The following is a 10,698-nucleotide window of genomic DNA, read 5'->3' on the forward strand; positions in this document are numbered from 1 at the left end:
GATCGGATCAGCTGATAAGCGGCTTAGTGGCTTAGAAAAAGGGGGGAAAGGGAAAAAAACCAGCAGGAACTCGGAAGACATTGTCGTCTTGCGAAGCAAGCCCATAGGAAATTCGTTTTGCGAAGCACCTCCAAAACAGAAAACTCTTTCGTCTAGCGAGTTTTCCGTCTTGCGGGGCACCACTGTATAACATTTTTGCACTTCTGCAGCTATGCTCCTTACATCCCATTTGACTTCAATTTGTGTAGTGGAGGAAAAGCATTCCTCTTTTTTATTTCTGCATCACAGGTAACCATGGTTAGTATGATATTTTTTCTTTCTATATAAAATAGGTCCTATCTGGCAGAAATGTTGCAAGGACCATTTGTCTATAGGCTTCATCGTTTTGTTGACTAATGCGTGGCAATACAGTCGTACCTTGGTTCTCGAACGGAATCCGTTCCGGAAGTCCGTTCGACTTCCGAAAACATTAGAAAACCAATGCGCAGCTTCCGATTGGCTGCAAGAGCTTCCTGCACGCAATTGGAAGCTGAAGAAGCTGCGTTTGACGTTCAGGTTCCAAAGAACATTCGCAAACCAGAACACTCACTGCCGGGTTTGTGGCATTCGGGAGCCAAAACGTTCAAGTCACAAGGCGTTCAAAAACCAAGGTACGACTGTAATGATAATACAAAACAATCCGAATTTTCAGCAGGAGCACAGAATGATAGGAAATAAGTCAGCACAATGTAAGAAAGAACAAAAGAACATAGAAGAAACCTTTTTCTTATTATACTTGTGCGTGAATTGTAACCTGGAGAACTAATGAATAAAAAGTACAATGTTATAGGTAAATATTAACTCTTGCTCAGATGAGTATCAGACCATTACATTTGCAAAGCCAAATGAGTTTTTATGTTTTCAACGATCTGAATCACAAATTGATCTGCATGAAAGGCTGGCTTTTGTTAAAACGTTCAGGATGCTCAGCCAGGCATCCGTTTGTCCAAGTGGGATTCAAAGAACAAGAAACTGACAGGTGGTCATTTTGACATGTTTCAGGTTTCATTTTTCACCTTTTTTGATAGAAGCTAAACTTCTAGCGGAGTTGGGTGTGCCGGGCAATAATCCTAATCCTTTAGAAATTGCATTTTGCTGCTCATTAATTTTGAAAGGAGATGAGGAACCTCAGGCATAGGAGCTGAATACAGGCTACTTCCAGGCCACACTTCTTTCCCAGCAACATTCTGCAACCCCCCTCGGGTGCTGTTGCCTATTTGGAATATACCATTGATATGTTTTCTTGCATACTTTAATGTACAGGTATGTGCATTTGTGTAGAAATGTCTGGCCTATGGTCGAAACAGAAGAGTCATATTAATTGTTTTGCCCGTTTTTGCCTCTGGCATCATCCAACACTGGCAGGTAATTGCCAAGAAAGGAAAGCAACCTTTCAGCTGAAAAAGGACTAAAGACGTAATTTTAAGACAGCTTGGTACAAGCCATATATAGAAAACCAGCCCAAAATAGTTCCTTCCACCAAGTATTGACTTTCATCTGCCTGTATGTGGATGAGATGACTTCCTGGAGAAGTTTCCGGAATAAAAAATACTCGCCTGTTTTTCACTTTAACCTCAGAAGTCAAATTTCAAGAGCTCATATCCCATACAATGGTACCTCGGGTTACATACGCTTCAGGTTACAGACTCCGCTAACCCAGAAATATTACTTCAATTAAGAACTTTGCTTCAGAATGAGAACAGAAATCGTGCTCTGGTGGTGCGGCAGCAGCAGGAGGCTCCATTAGCTAAAGTGGTGCTTCAGGTTAAGAACAGTTTCAGGTTAAGAACGGACCTCCGGAACGAATTAAGTACTTAACCCGAGGTACCACTGTATAACTTTTTAATAGAGGCAACTCCACATGCCCCCGCACGTACGAGCAGTGCAGGTATCCTGGAAGTGGATCCCAGAAATGGGGAGCACCCTGGAGAGGAGTCCGGACATTTCTTAGTTTTAAATAAATGGTATCCATCAGCCAGCCTAAATTTCGCAAGGCTTTGCTGATGCACCTCTTTCCTTAGAGCACAAGATAAACTGCTGAGATTAGGCAGGAAGGGGCTGCTTCCGACAAGAAGGGGCTTGTACTTGGTGAAGCAGAAAAACTTTCAGGGGGAGAAATGCTTACTGAACAGCTTAATTGATTAGGGTTGTTGTGAGAATGAACACTGGGGCACCGTAAGTTCTATGACAGAACAGCAGGATAAAAATGGGGAGGAGAAAAGAGCCAGCGTGGTTATATTGTGGCTAGAGTGTCGGACTTAGCATGGGAAGACAAGATTTAATATCCCACTGAGCCACAAAAAGCAGGTAAGCTTTGTTTGGCCACCTTCTCTGTCAGCCTAATCTATCTCACAAGGCTTGAAAGGATAAAAGGGTGGGTGGAACACACACACACACACACACACACACACACACACACACACACACACGTATGCTTCCCCAAGCTCAGTGGAGTAAGGGCAGGGGGAAAATGAGAGAAAAAATAACTTTCTGGTTTACGGTTACAATGGTATTTTGTTCTGAGAAACGAGTATCTCCTTCCTGCATTCAACAAGTTATCCGTTTCGCCTTGTTCTACCGTTTTCATCAACAGTGCAGAGCTGATAAGCAAGGAACAGACAGTCTCTCCCACTGTCTCTCATACATGCAAACAAACAAATAATATCCGCTGGAGGAAGGCCTTAATTGGAATAAATATTAGGAATTTTGTAAGCTTTGCTCTAATATATGCCCAAACTGAGGTTTTAAAAGATTTACTTTGGACCTGCTGTTGCTGTTCTAAAACTTTGACACCTACCACAGCGCCGCCACCCGTGTTTCTACCAGTAATTCAAAACAAAACCTATTAACCTGGGAAAGCATTCTACGAGTCTAACCCTCTGGGCAAAATCTAGAGGTGCACAGGTAATTGCTAGGCAATATATTTGCCTCTGTGATATTCTGCTAGAGGAAAAGGCTTGGTGTTCTATGGCTTAGTTACTGGTCTTCCCACTCGAATTCTCCGTGTGTGTGTGTTTAAAATATCTTAGTGGCACTTAAAAGCTTTTGGACTGTGGTAAGGCAACAGCAAGGACATAGCAGAATGGGAGGGATAGGCAGGGAAGATGGGTGTGTGTTGCGTAACTAAGGATCATTCCCAAACTTGGGCAACAAGATCAGCATCCTAGCAGGCTCAGCCAACATAAACTGGCTTCTTCTGCCTGTATCAAGAGGAATTTTTCAGCGGCAATTACCATAAAACCACTATCTCAGAAAATATCGCCATAAACGTAATCGCTCCCTTTATGCCAAAACACAAGAAAGCATAGTAACCCTGTCATATTTTGTTTCTTTAATTGTAGAAATATTACCCCTATGGCGCAAGAGCAAGGATAAATCATTCTTCAAAGTATTTTGACTCTCATGGTGCAAACAAATTTCCTCAACATATTTAGTGGTATGTTTTCTGGTTCTTGTACTGCACAAGCTCATTTTTGCCTTTAATTAAATCAGTAACATTTTTGAAAGCTTGCCATTTGCTACAAACCATTCAATTTTTCACTGCTGGGCTTAACAACTTCAGAAGCCATCAATGAACCAATCAGAAATGCTTCAAATAAGTTTTAAGGGATAAGGCCCATTGAGCTTCTTTGTGGGCTAATTTCTAAGCTGACATCAAGTAAGCCCACAATTTATGCACATTTAACTTGTATGCATTCAGCTTTATGTGTGTTTCCCCTCCAAAATCGGCCTGTTAAATTTTACCACTACTGAATATTTAATGTAGAGATTTCAGTTTTTCACTTCATGTAACTAAATGCAGTGAGGCATTTCACCCGAAGTCTGAGCAACATCAAAATAAAACTATCTAATCAAGAGTAAACCTATTTCTGAGGTAAACTTTTATCAGTGCCCTTTCATGTGAATACAATCCCAAATGCACCAATTATGTACCCTCCCCAGTGGTTTGTTTGAGAGCAGTTCCACAGAGACAATGCTTCTTTATCCCAGAATCTGACATCTATAGCACCTGGGAAGGAGTTGTTCAGTCTGCAATCTCCATCTTGGAACCAGACTAACAAGATGACTTCATGGCTACATCCTCCAGCCATTTTTTGTACTTCCCCCACCCCCTGCTTTGTGTAACATCTTATCTGATTTAGAGTTCTTAAATAATAGACAATTTGCCACATTTTTATAGCTCCTAATAAAGGTAGTGCCCAACTCTTGATTTGGGATTATTTTTTCTTATTGACAAACATGGCTACCTTTGCTTTTCAAAATATATTTCTGGGGCTCTAACAAATACCTTTCATATTGGTCAAAGGCTGAATACTGAAAGTGCAAGTCCAAAGTTATTAAGAAATATTATTTTATAAGTATTCATTTTATTTTAGTTTTATAACTATAGCTCATCTCTTGTATTTGTAATCTCCAAGGAACCACTAATGCGCTGTTTATCAGAATGCTACTTGCCACAGAATTTCACTGCATGGCACTTCAGTGTGTTTGTTTATCAATCTGATGATAAAGCTAATAAAATTATAAAAATCAAAAGTTATCCTGTGTCTGTTTTTAGAAGTGGACATACCAAAAACAAGCATAAACAGCATTCATTCTGAACAGATCATTCCCTATAAGCATAGTAGTCATATTGTGGTAGAAAAATGTTATGTGGGTCCCTCCTAATGGTGGTTGGCAACTTATTCAAAATACTTATCATCACTGTTTCCTTTACTGCATCAGTCCCAAATCACAAAAGACTGGGAGAAGAGGAATGTTTATGCCTAGCACCTAGAAATATGTAAAGAAGGTGGCAAGCAAGCCTCCCGGGGGACAGCATTCCACAAGCAGGGAGCCACCACAGAAAAGGCCAATTCTTCTGTTGCCAACTTCCAGGTCGTTCATGGAGGAGGCAAACAAAGAAGGAATAACCAGCTGCACACATTTAAGATGGGGGACATCTGGACTGCGAGTAGTACATGCAAAAAGGATCTAGACGCCTTAGGAGACCACAACTATCTTCTGTCACATGGAGGATGGAGCAAGCTTGTTTTCTCATGCTCCGGAGGAACACGTGAGTGACTAAACAAAACACAAAGAAAAAGACTGCTTATTCAGCAGATATTCAGGGTAATACCTGCATACCACTGGTCTTCAACTAGTGGGCTGTGGCCTAATCCAAGGTAGGTTGCAACAGGAACACTACCACTATGCAAAGATATGGTGAAACGTTAAGAAACGGGTCTCCAAATGTATGTTTGGGTTAAAAGTAAGTCTGAAAAAGACTTCCGGGTCAGCGCCATCGGTGAATGGTGAAGTTCCTCCGATTGGAGGAACGGGCTCCGTAGAAACTGGGTCTTCCCGCCGCGGCGAAGGTGGGGACCCGCTAGAAATCCCAGGTGGAGGAAGCCTGGGAATGTGGGGTTCGGCAGGGCACCAGGAGCGCCCCCCTACTCACCGGGAACCCCTTTTTGGGGCGCCGGAACGAAGTGGGGTGAGTGGCGTGGCCCTGCGAACTGATTGCTATTTTTATGGAGTGAAGCCGCACAGCCGTTGCCGGAGAGCGCTGACTTTTTCCTGTGGACAATTGGATTCAAAACAAGTACCCGTGAGTAGAAACGGAAAATTGGATTAAGAAATATCTTAATTTGGCATTGAAGCGGGAAGGTTCAAAACAGGAAGTCCGCCTTCCGCTTTTTGTATATAGCAGTGTTTTTCAACCACTGTTCCGCGGCACACTAGTGTGCCGCGAGATTTTGTCTGGTGTGCCGTGGGAAAAATTGAAAAATTCGAAAGATTTTAAAAAAATAAATGTCAAATTTTCGCCCACTAGGCGGGCGCCGGACTGTGTCCACCCTATTTTCCATCCGTCCTGGGTGGGGATCAGATCGGATGGGATCGGATGAGAGCGGACAGGCGGTCCGCTCTCATCCGATTCCCCATAGAGAGCAGCGGGGCTCTGACATCTCCCTCTCCGCACACAGTGGTGGTGTGCCTCGTGATTTTTTTCATGAAACAAGTGTGCCTTTGCCCAAAAAAGGTTGAAAAACACTAGTATATAGACTAAAGCAAAAACTTTGTAAGCTAAAGCCTGGAAAGCCGTGAAAAAAGTCTAATTTCCTTCGTTTATAATTACTGACACCCCCTTGGAAGTAGGAGAAAAGGGGGGAGAACTTTGTTTAACCCCTGCAGGAGAGGGAGTGAAGAAGGATAAACTTCCACCGTCTCTAACCTGGGAACGGGGAGTCAGAGACAGAAATAGTTGGAAAGGTTCATTGACTGTGAATGGAACATTTTGACAGATAGCTAAAGAAGAGAAATAGACTGATTCCAATGTTGCCTTTTGCTTTTTAAAGAAATAAAATATCTGAAAAATATCTGAAAAATGAAAGTAATTTTCCTTTGTTGGACTTGCCTTAAAAAAATGGATACAAATAGAAATTGTCTCCCCTAGAGGGAGCTTGTTAAACTGTTGCTGCAGTTTACTTGAGGACTCAACAGCTGTGAGATTAAGATCGTGGGACCAGTCTTTTCTGACCTTGACTAAAGATGAGCTGGGAGAAAGATTGGGTGCTTGCTTTATGCAAGACAAGTGCCTTGCTGGAACAGATGCACGAGAAGATGGATTTGATGAATGAGAAAATGGACTTGATGACTGTTGTGGTTAACAACTGTGGACAAACAGGGAATATGGATACAGAAACCATTCAGGGACCAACTCATGAACCTGTACTGACTGGGCAAGTGCAGAAGATAATGGAGGAGGATGCGGTTGCACCTCAAATAATACAAATGGAGAAAACAAGGGCCCTACAGGAGTATAAGCCGCTGTCATTGAAGATTGAAATTGGAGTGGGCCAGGGGGAGTCTGGAGCTGAGGAGGGTCCTAACTTTGGAGAGACCTTGAAATATGTTTTTAAATATTTTTTGGATTACATTGATGACTGTGGGGAGTGGGGCTGTGGGGAATGGGCGGGTTTGATGAAGGGAGATGGAGACAATTTTGGGTTGGAACCCCCCAGAGACCTACTCCTCAATGAGAAAGGAAAGAAATTAAGAAAGAGACCAACAAATGATAAGGAAAAGGGCAAGTATAAACAACAACAAGAAGATTTGCAGATGGGACATGGAAGAGACTTAAGGGCCTCGGACATAAGACTTCCAGGTTGATGGACTAGATGGAATGGACAGTAGGGACTGACACGACCCGAGACCAGGAAGAAGAGACGTTGGATGAAGATTGGAAGAAAATTTATAAAGAAAATTTTTTATTTGGGGAATTAGCCTAAAATCAGTGAATATTAAGGAAAATGTTAGAATGAAACTATATGACTCTAGCAGAAATGATATTAGGGGCTATGTATATTTGAGTATTAAGATTCAAGCTTTAAGGTACTTTGTGGTAAGATAAGGTTAAATAAATTAAGGTAATTTGAATAACAGAATATGGGGAAAGTTGGAAAGGATTTGTTGAGTTAATTATTAAGTTAAATTGTTAAGATAAGTTATTTAACAAAAATTGAGAAAGATGGAAAGAATTTGCTGAAATAACTAATTAAACTAGAATACAAAAAGGGAGGTGTGAGGAGGTCAATGAAACAAGCAAATGGAAGTTAAAGATATGAAATTTGGGATTTGTGTCTTTTTTCTTCTCTTTTTTATTTTTTTGTTGTATTGCTGTATTGGTTTTTATGTTTTGCACTTTTTCTTCTTTTTTATGTATTGTAGTGTTGCTGTTTTTCTCTATTTTTTCTTTTTTTCTATTATTCTGAAACTATGAGTAAATATTATTTAAATAAAATAAAATAAAAGTAAGTCTGAAAAAGTTGAAGATACACAGAAAAGCTGACTAATTCCTCAGCACTGTTTGTTCTGCAGAACCGATATGAGTAAGGCTGGAGTCCAGTTTGTCTTGCTTGCTATCTTTCAGAGTTAGCTATGCAACACCTCTGCAAATGGGATTACGCAGGTTTATGCAAGAAGAATTTGGTAGACTAACAAGCACCACAGGCAAACAAGAGGAATTAACTTCTGCGATAGTTTCAGAATGCAGATTGAAGCACACGCACAAACAGATCTGAGTTTCAGATTATGATTGTGAAATACTTCTCACACCCGATAACTTGCTTCTAACACCCAAGAACTTCTTCCTTCCTCACCTCTACCTTGCAACCATTCTCCCTACTTAATATTAGGATGATGCTTTCTTTTAAAATAGAACCAAACTGCAGAGAGGGAGAACAGAGAATGTATCTCAACCACAAATAACTTGTGATGATACAGAATACTGAAATATGGTTCTTCTACAAACGGAGGAAACATGGCCCTCTGTCCCAGAGAAGCTGCAATTGTGTCTATATACCCAGAGTTGCACAACCTTTAAACCTTCATAGTACAGTGGTGCCTCGCAAGACGAAAATAATTCGTTCCGCGAGTCTTTTCGTCTTGCGATGTTTTTCGTCTTGCGAAGCACGATCCGTCGCAACTGCGCCTCTTCAAGCGGCTTTAAAAAAAAAGCGCAAGACGTTTTCGTCTTGCGAAGCAAGCCCATAGGGAAATTCGTCTACCGAAGCAACGCAAAACCGAAAAACCCTTTCGTCTAGCGAAGCAAGAGTTTTTCGTCTTGCGAGGCATTCGTCTTGTGGGGCACCACTGTACTGTTGATTTTGCTGGGAGCTGAGCTGCTACCCAGCTTTGGAATCTGTTTCTTTATAATGTTAATAGCAAGCTGGCCAAGATCAACAGCCATGTGTCACATCCACATAATACATTAAAAGCACATGGCTTCATCCAAATAATCTTGGGAACTGTAGTTTGTTAAGGGTGCTAGGTATTGTAGCTCGGTGAAGGGTATGCTACCATTCCCATGATCTTTTGAGAAAAGCCATGTGTTTTAAATGTATGTTGTGACCATTTGAGTACCCCAATAAAGCTGCCAGTTGTTTTGTTGTTCTTTGTTCTAAGCAAGTATTTTTTTTCCATTACACACATGTGTGTATGATAACAGAACTAGATATCATTAAAAGAACACAGATTTTGTTGGATCAGGGAAGTAGCAAGAGTCTTTTCAGGTTCAAATTCCCACTCAGTCATGAAAGTCACAGTGTGACCATGGGCCAATAGTTATTTCAGAGCCGAATTTACAATTTACATGACTGGTTAGTTTTGAGAATAAGGAATGGGGGATCAGACCAGGGTGGGGCATGGATAATGCCTTGAGCTCCTTAAAGAAAATGAGAGAGAAAGAAATGTAGCAAATATGAATCAAAATCCCCATACTTTCCTTGAATTTTGCTGCAGTCAACAAGCAATATTGTCAGGTATTTATTTATTTATTTAATATACTACCTTTCTCCCATTGCAGGGCCCAAGTTGGCTCACAACATGAACTAAAACAAATACAGCTGAAATGCAAAAAAACCCCCTAAAAACAGCTAAATACATGTTATATTTTTTAAAAAAGAAAACAATATGGTAACCAAGTTACCATATTAAAAACAGCACTGAATCAAAACAACCTACAACCACAAAAGCAAAAGAAAATATACATGACAGATCATTAAAAGTTCTTGCCACACCATACTGTTAGTGACCAAAGGCCTGTCTAAAAAACATATTTGCCTACAAACGGAAGGAAAGCATAGAGGGAGCTAGCCTTGCCTCTTGTGGAAAGGAGTTCAACAATCTGAGAGCAGCCACCGACAAGGTAAGACAGCAGTGCTCCTAGGTGTCACATAGGAATTAGCAAAAATGGAATTATGGTGCTGTAACTGGAAGGCTTAGGTAATTCACTTGCACCTAGAGCTAAGCTAGTTATATCAGGCACACCGGATATAAATTTGTATTATAAGGCGTGCTGCCTGAGCTGCATCAGTACAAAACTCTACCACTGGGATTCAAAGATCTGCTTAGCTCCAAGAGGCGTTGTGCTGATCCTGCAAATTTTTTTATCTTTAGCCCTTAAAATGGTAGACCCCAACACCATATAACAAACCACCTCTGGAATTTCCAATTTTAAAAAACGGGTGTTTGCCAGCAGAAATGAGAGCTGTAGTTCAGAGGGATGAGGTTCTGAAGTTCCCTTGGGCTCACACAGAACTAGTTTCCCAGTTCTTTGAATCCCAGCCTATGCATATCACAACTATGCACACCTTTGGTTCAAAAATCAGATTCCGCAGCAACTGAAGCAAGCCCATGATTGCCTAATTACAAAATGGAGCAGCTTCATTTTCCTGTAGTGCAATTAATCTATGGGATTATTTATACCTCTACATGTAAAATAAAAACAATTCCTTCCAGTATCACCTTAGAGACCAACTAAGTTTGTTATTGGTATGCGCTTTCGTGTGCATGCACACTTGTTCAGATCTATATACCTAGATAAGTGATGGTAAATTGCAGATTAAGGTCCCACCCTCCAAAGCAAGCCCCATGAGCACACCTTCCGCTTCCAAGTAAACAATAAATGGATATAGCAGGAGAAGCATCACTACTCAAGAGCCAGAATTGACATGATTCCTTATTTATGCAAGTGCAGTCCTTTACACTACAAATGTACAGTGCATCATTTGCATTAACAGCTGCCATCCACTCACATATAAATAAATAAGCTACTGCACTTGAACAACTGAGACAAAACATGCCCATTACCATAAAAGTTGCTTTGTACACTTTCCT

At 40.9% G+C, this 10,698-nt stretch overlaps 2 protein-coding genes across 4 annotated transcripts in view; one reads left to right on the top strand and one right to left on the bottom strand.

Annotated features, from left to right (window-relative positions):
- LOC309531227 (uncharacterized protein) overlaps window positions 1-5,216 on the top strand; it is a 216,470-nt gene extending 211,254 nt beyond the window's left edge. Inside the window, exon 6 of the mRNA XM_082220610.1 lies at window positions 3,069-5,216. The gene's annotated coding sequence lies outside the window, so the exon portion shown is untranslated. The remainder of the gene's footprint in view (window positions 1-3,068) is intronic.
- SMS (spermine synthase) overlaps window positions 1-10,698 on the bottom strand; it is a 46,238-nt gene that overhangs the window by 25,764 nt on the left and 9,776 nt on the right. The window contains exon 1 of one of the 3 annotated variants that reach the window (XM_082220602.1): window positions 418-569. The exons of the other annotated variants lie outside the window; for them this stretch is intronic. The gene's annotated coding sequence lies outside the window, so the exon portion shown is untranslated. Of the gene's footprint in view, window positions 1-417; window positions 570-10,698 lie in introns of those variants that run through there. 3 annotated transcript variants of the gene reach the window in all.

The sequence above is a fragment of the Podarcis vaucheri genome (assembly GCF_965113315.1).
Source record: "Podarcis vaucheri genome assembly, chromosome: 4".
In the NCBI taxonomy this organism is placed as follows: Eukaryota; Metazoa; Chordata; class Lepidosauria; order Squamata; family Lacertidae; genus Podarcis; species Podarcis vaucheri.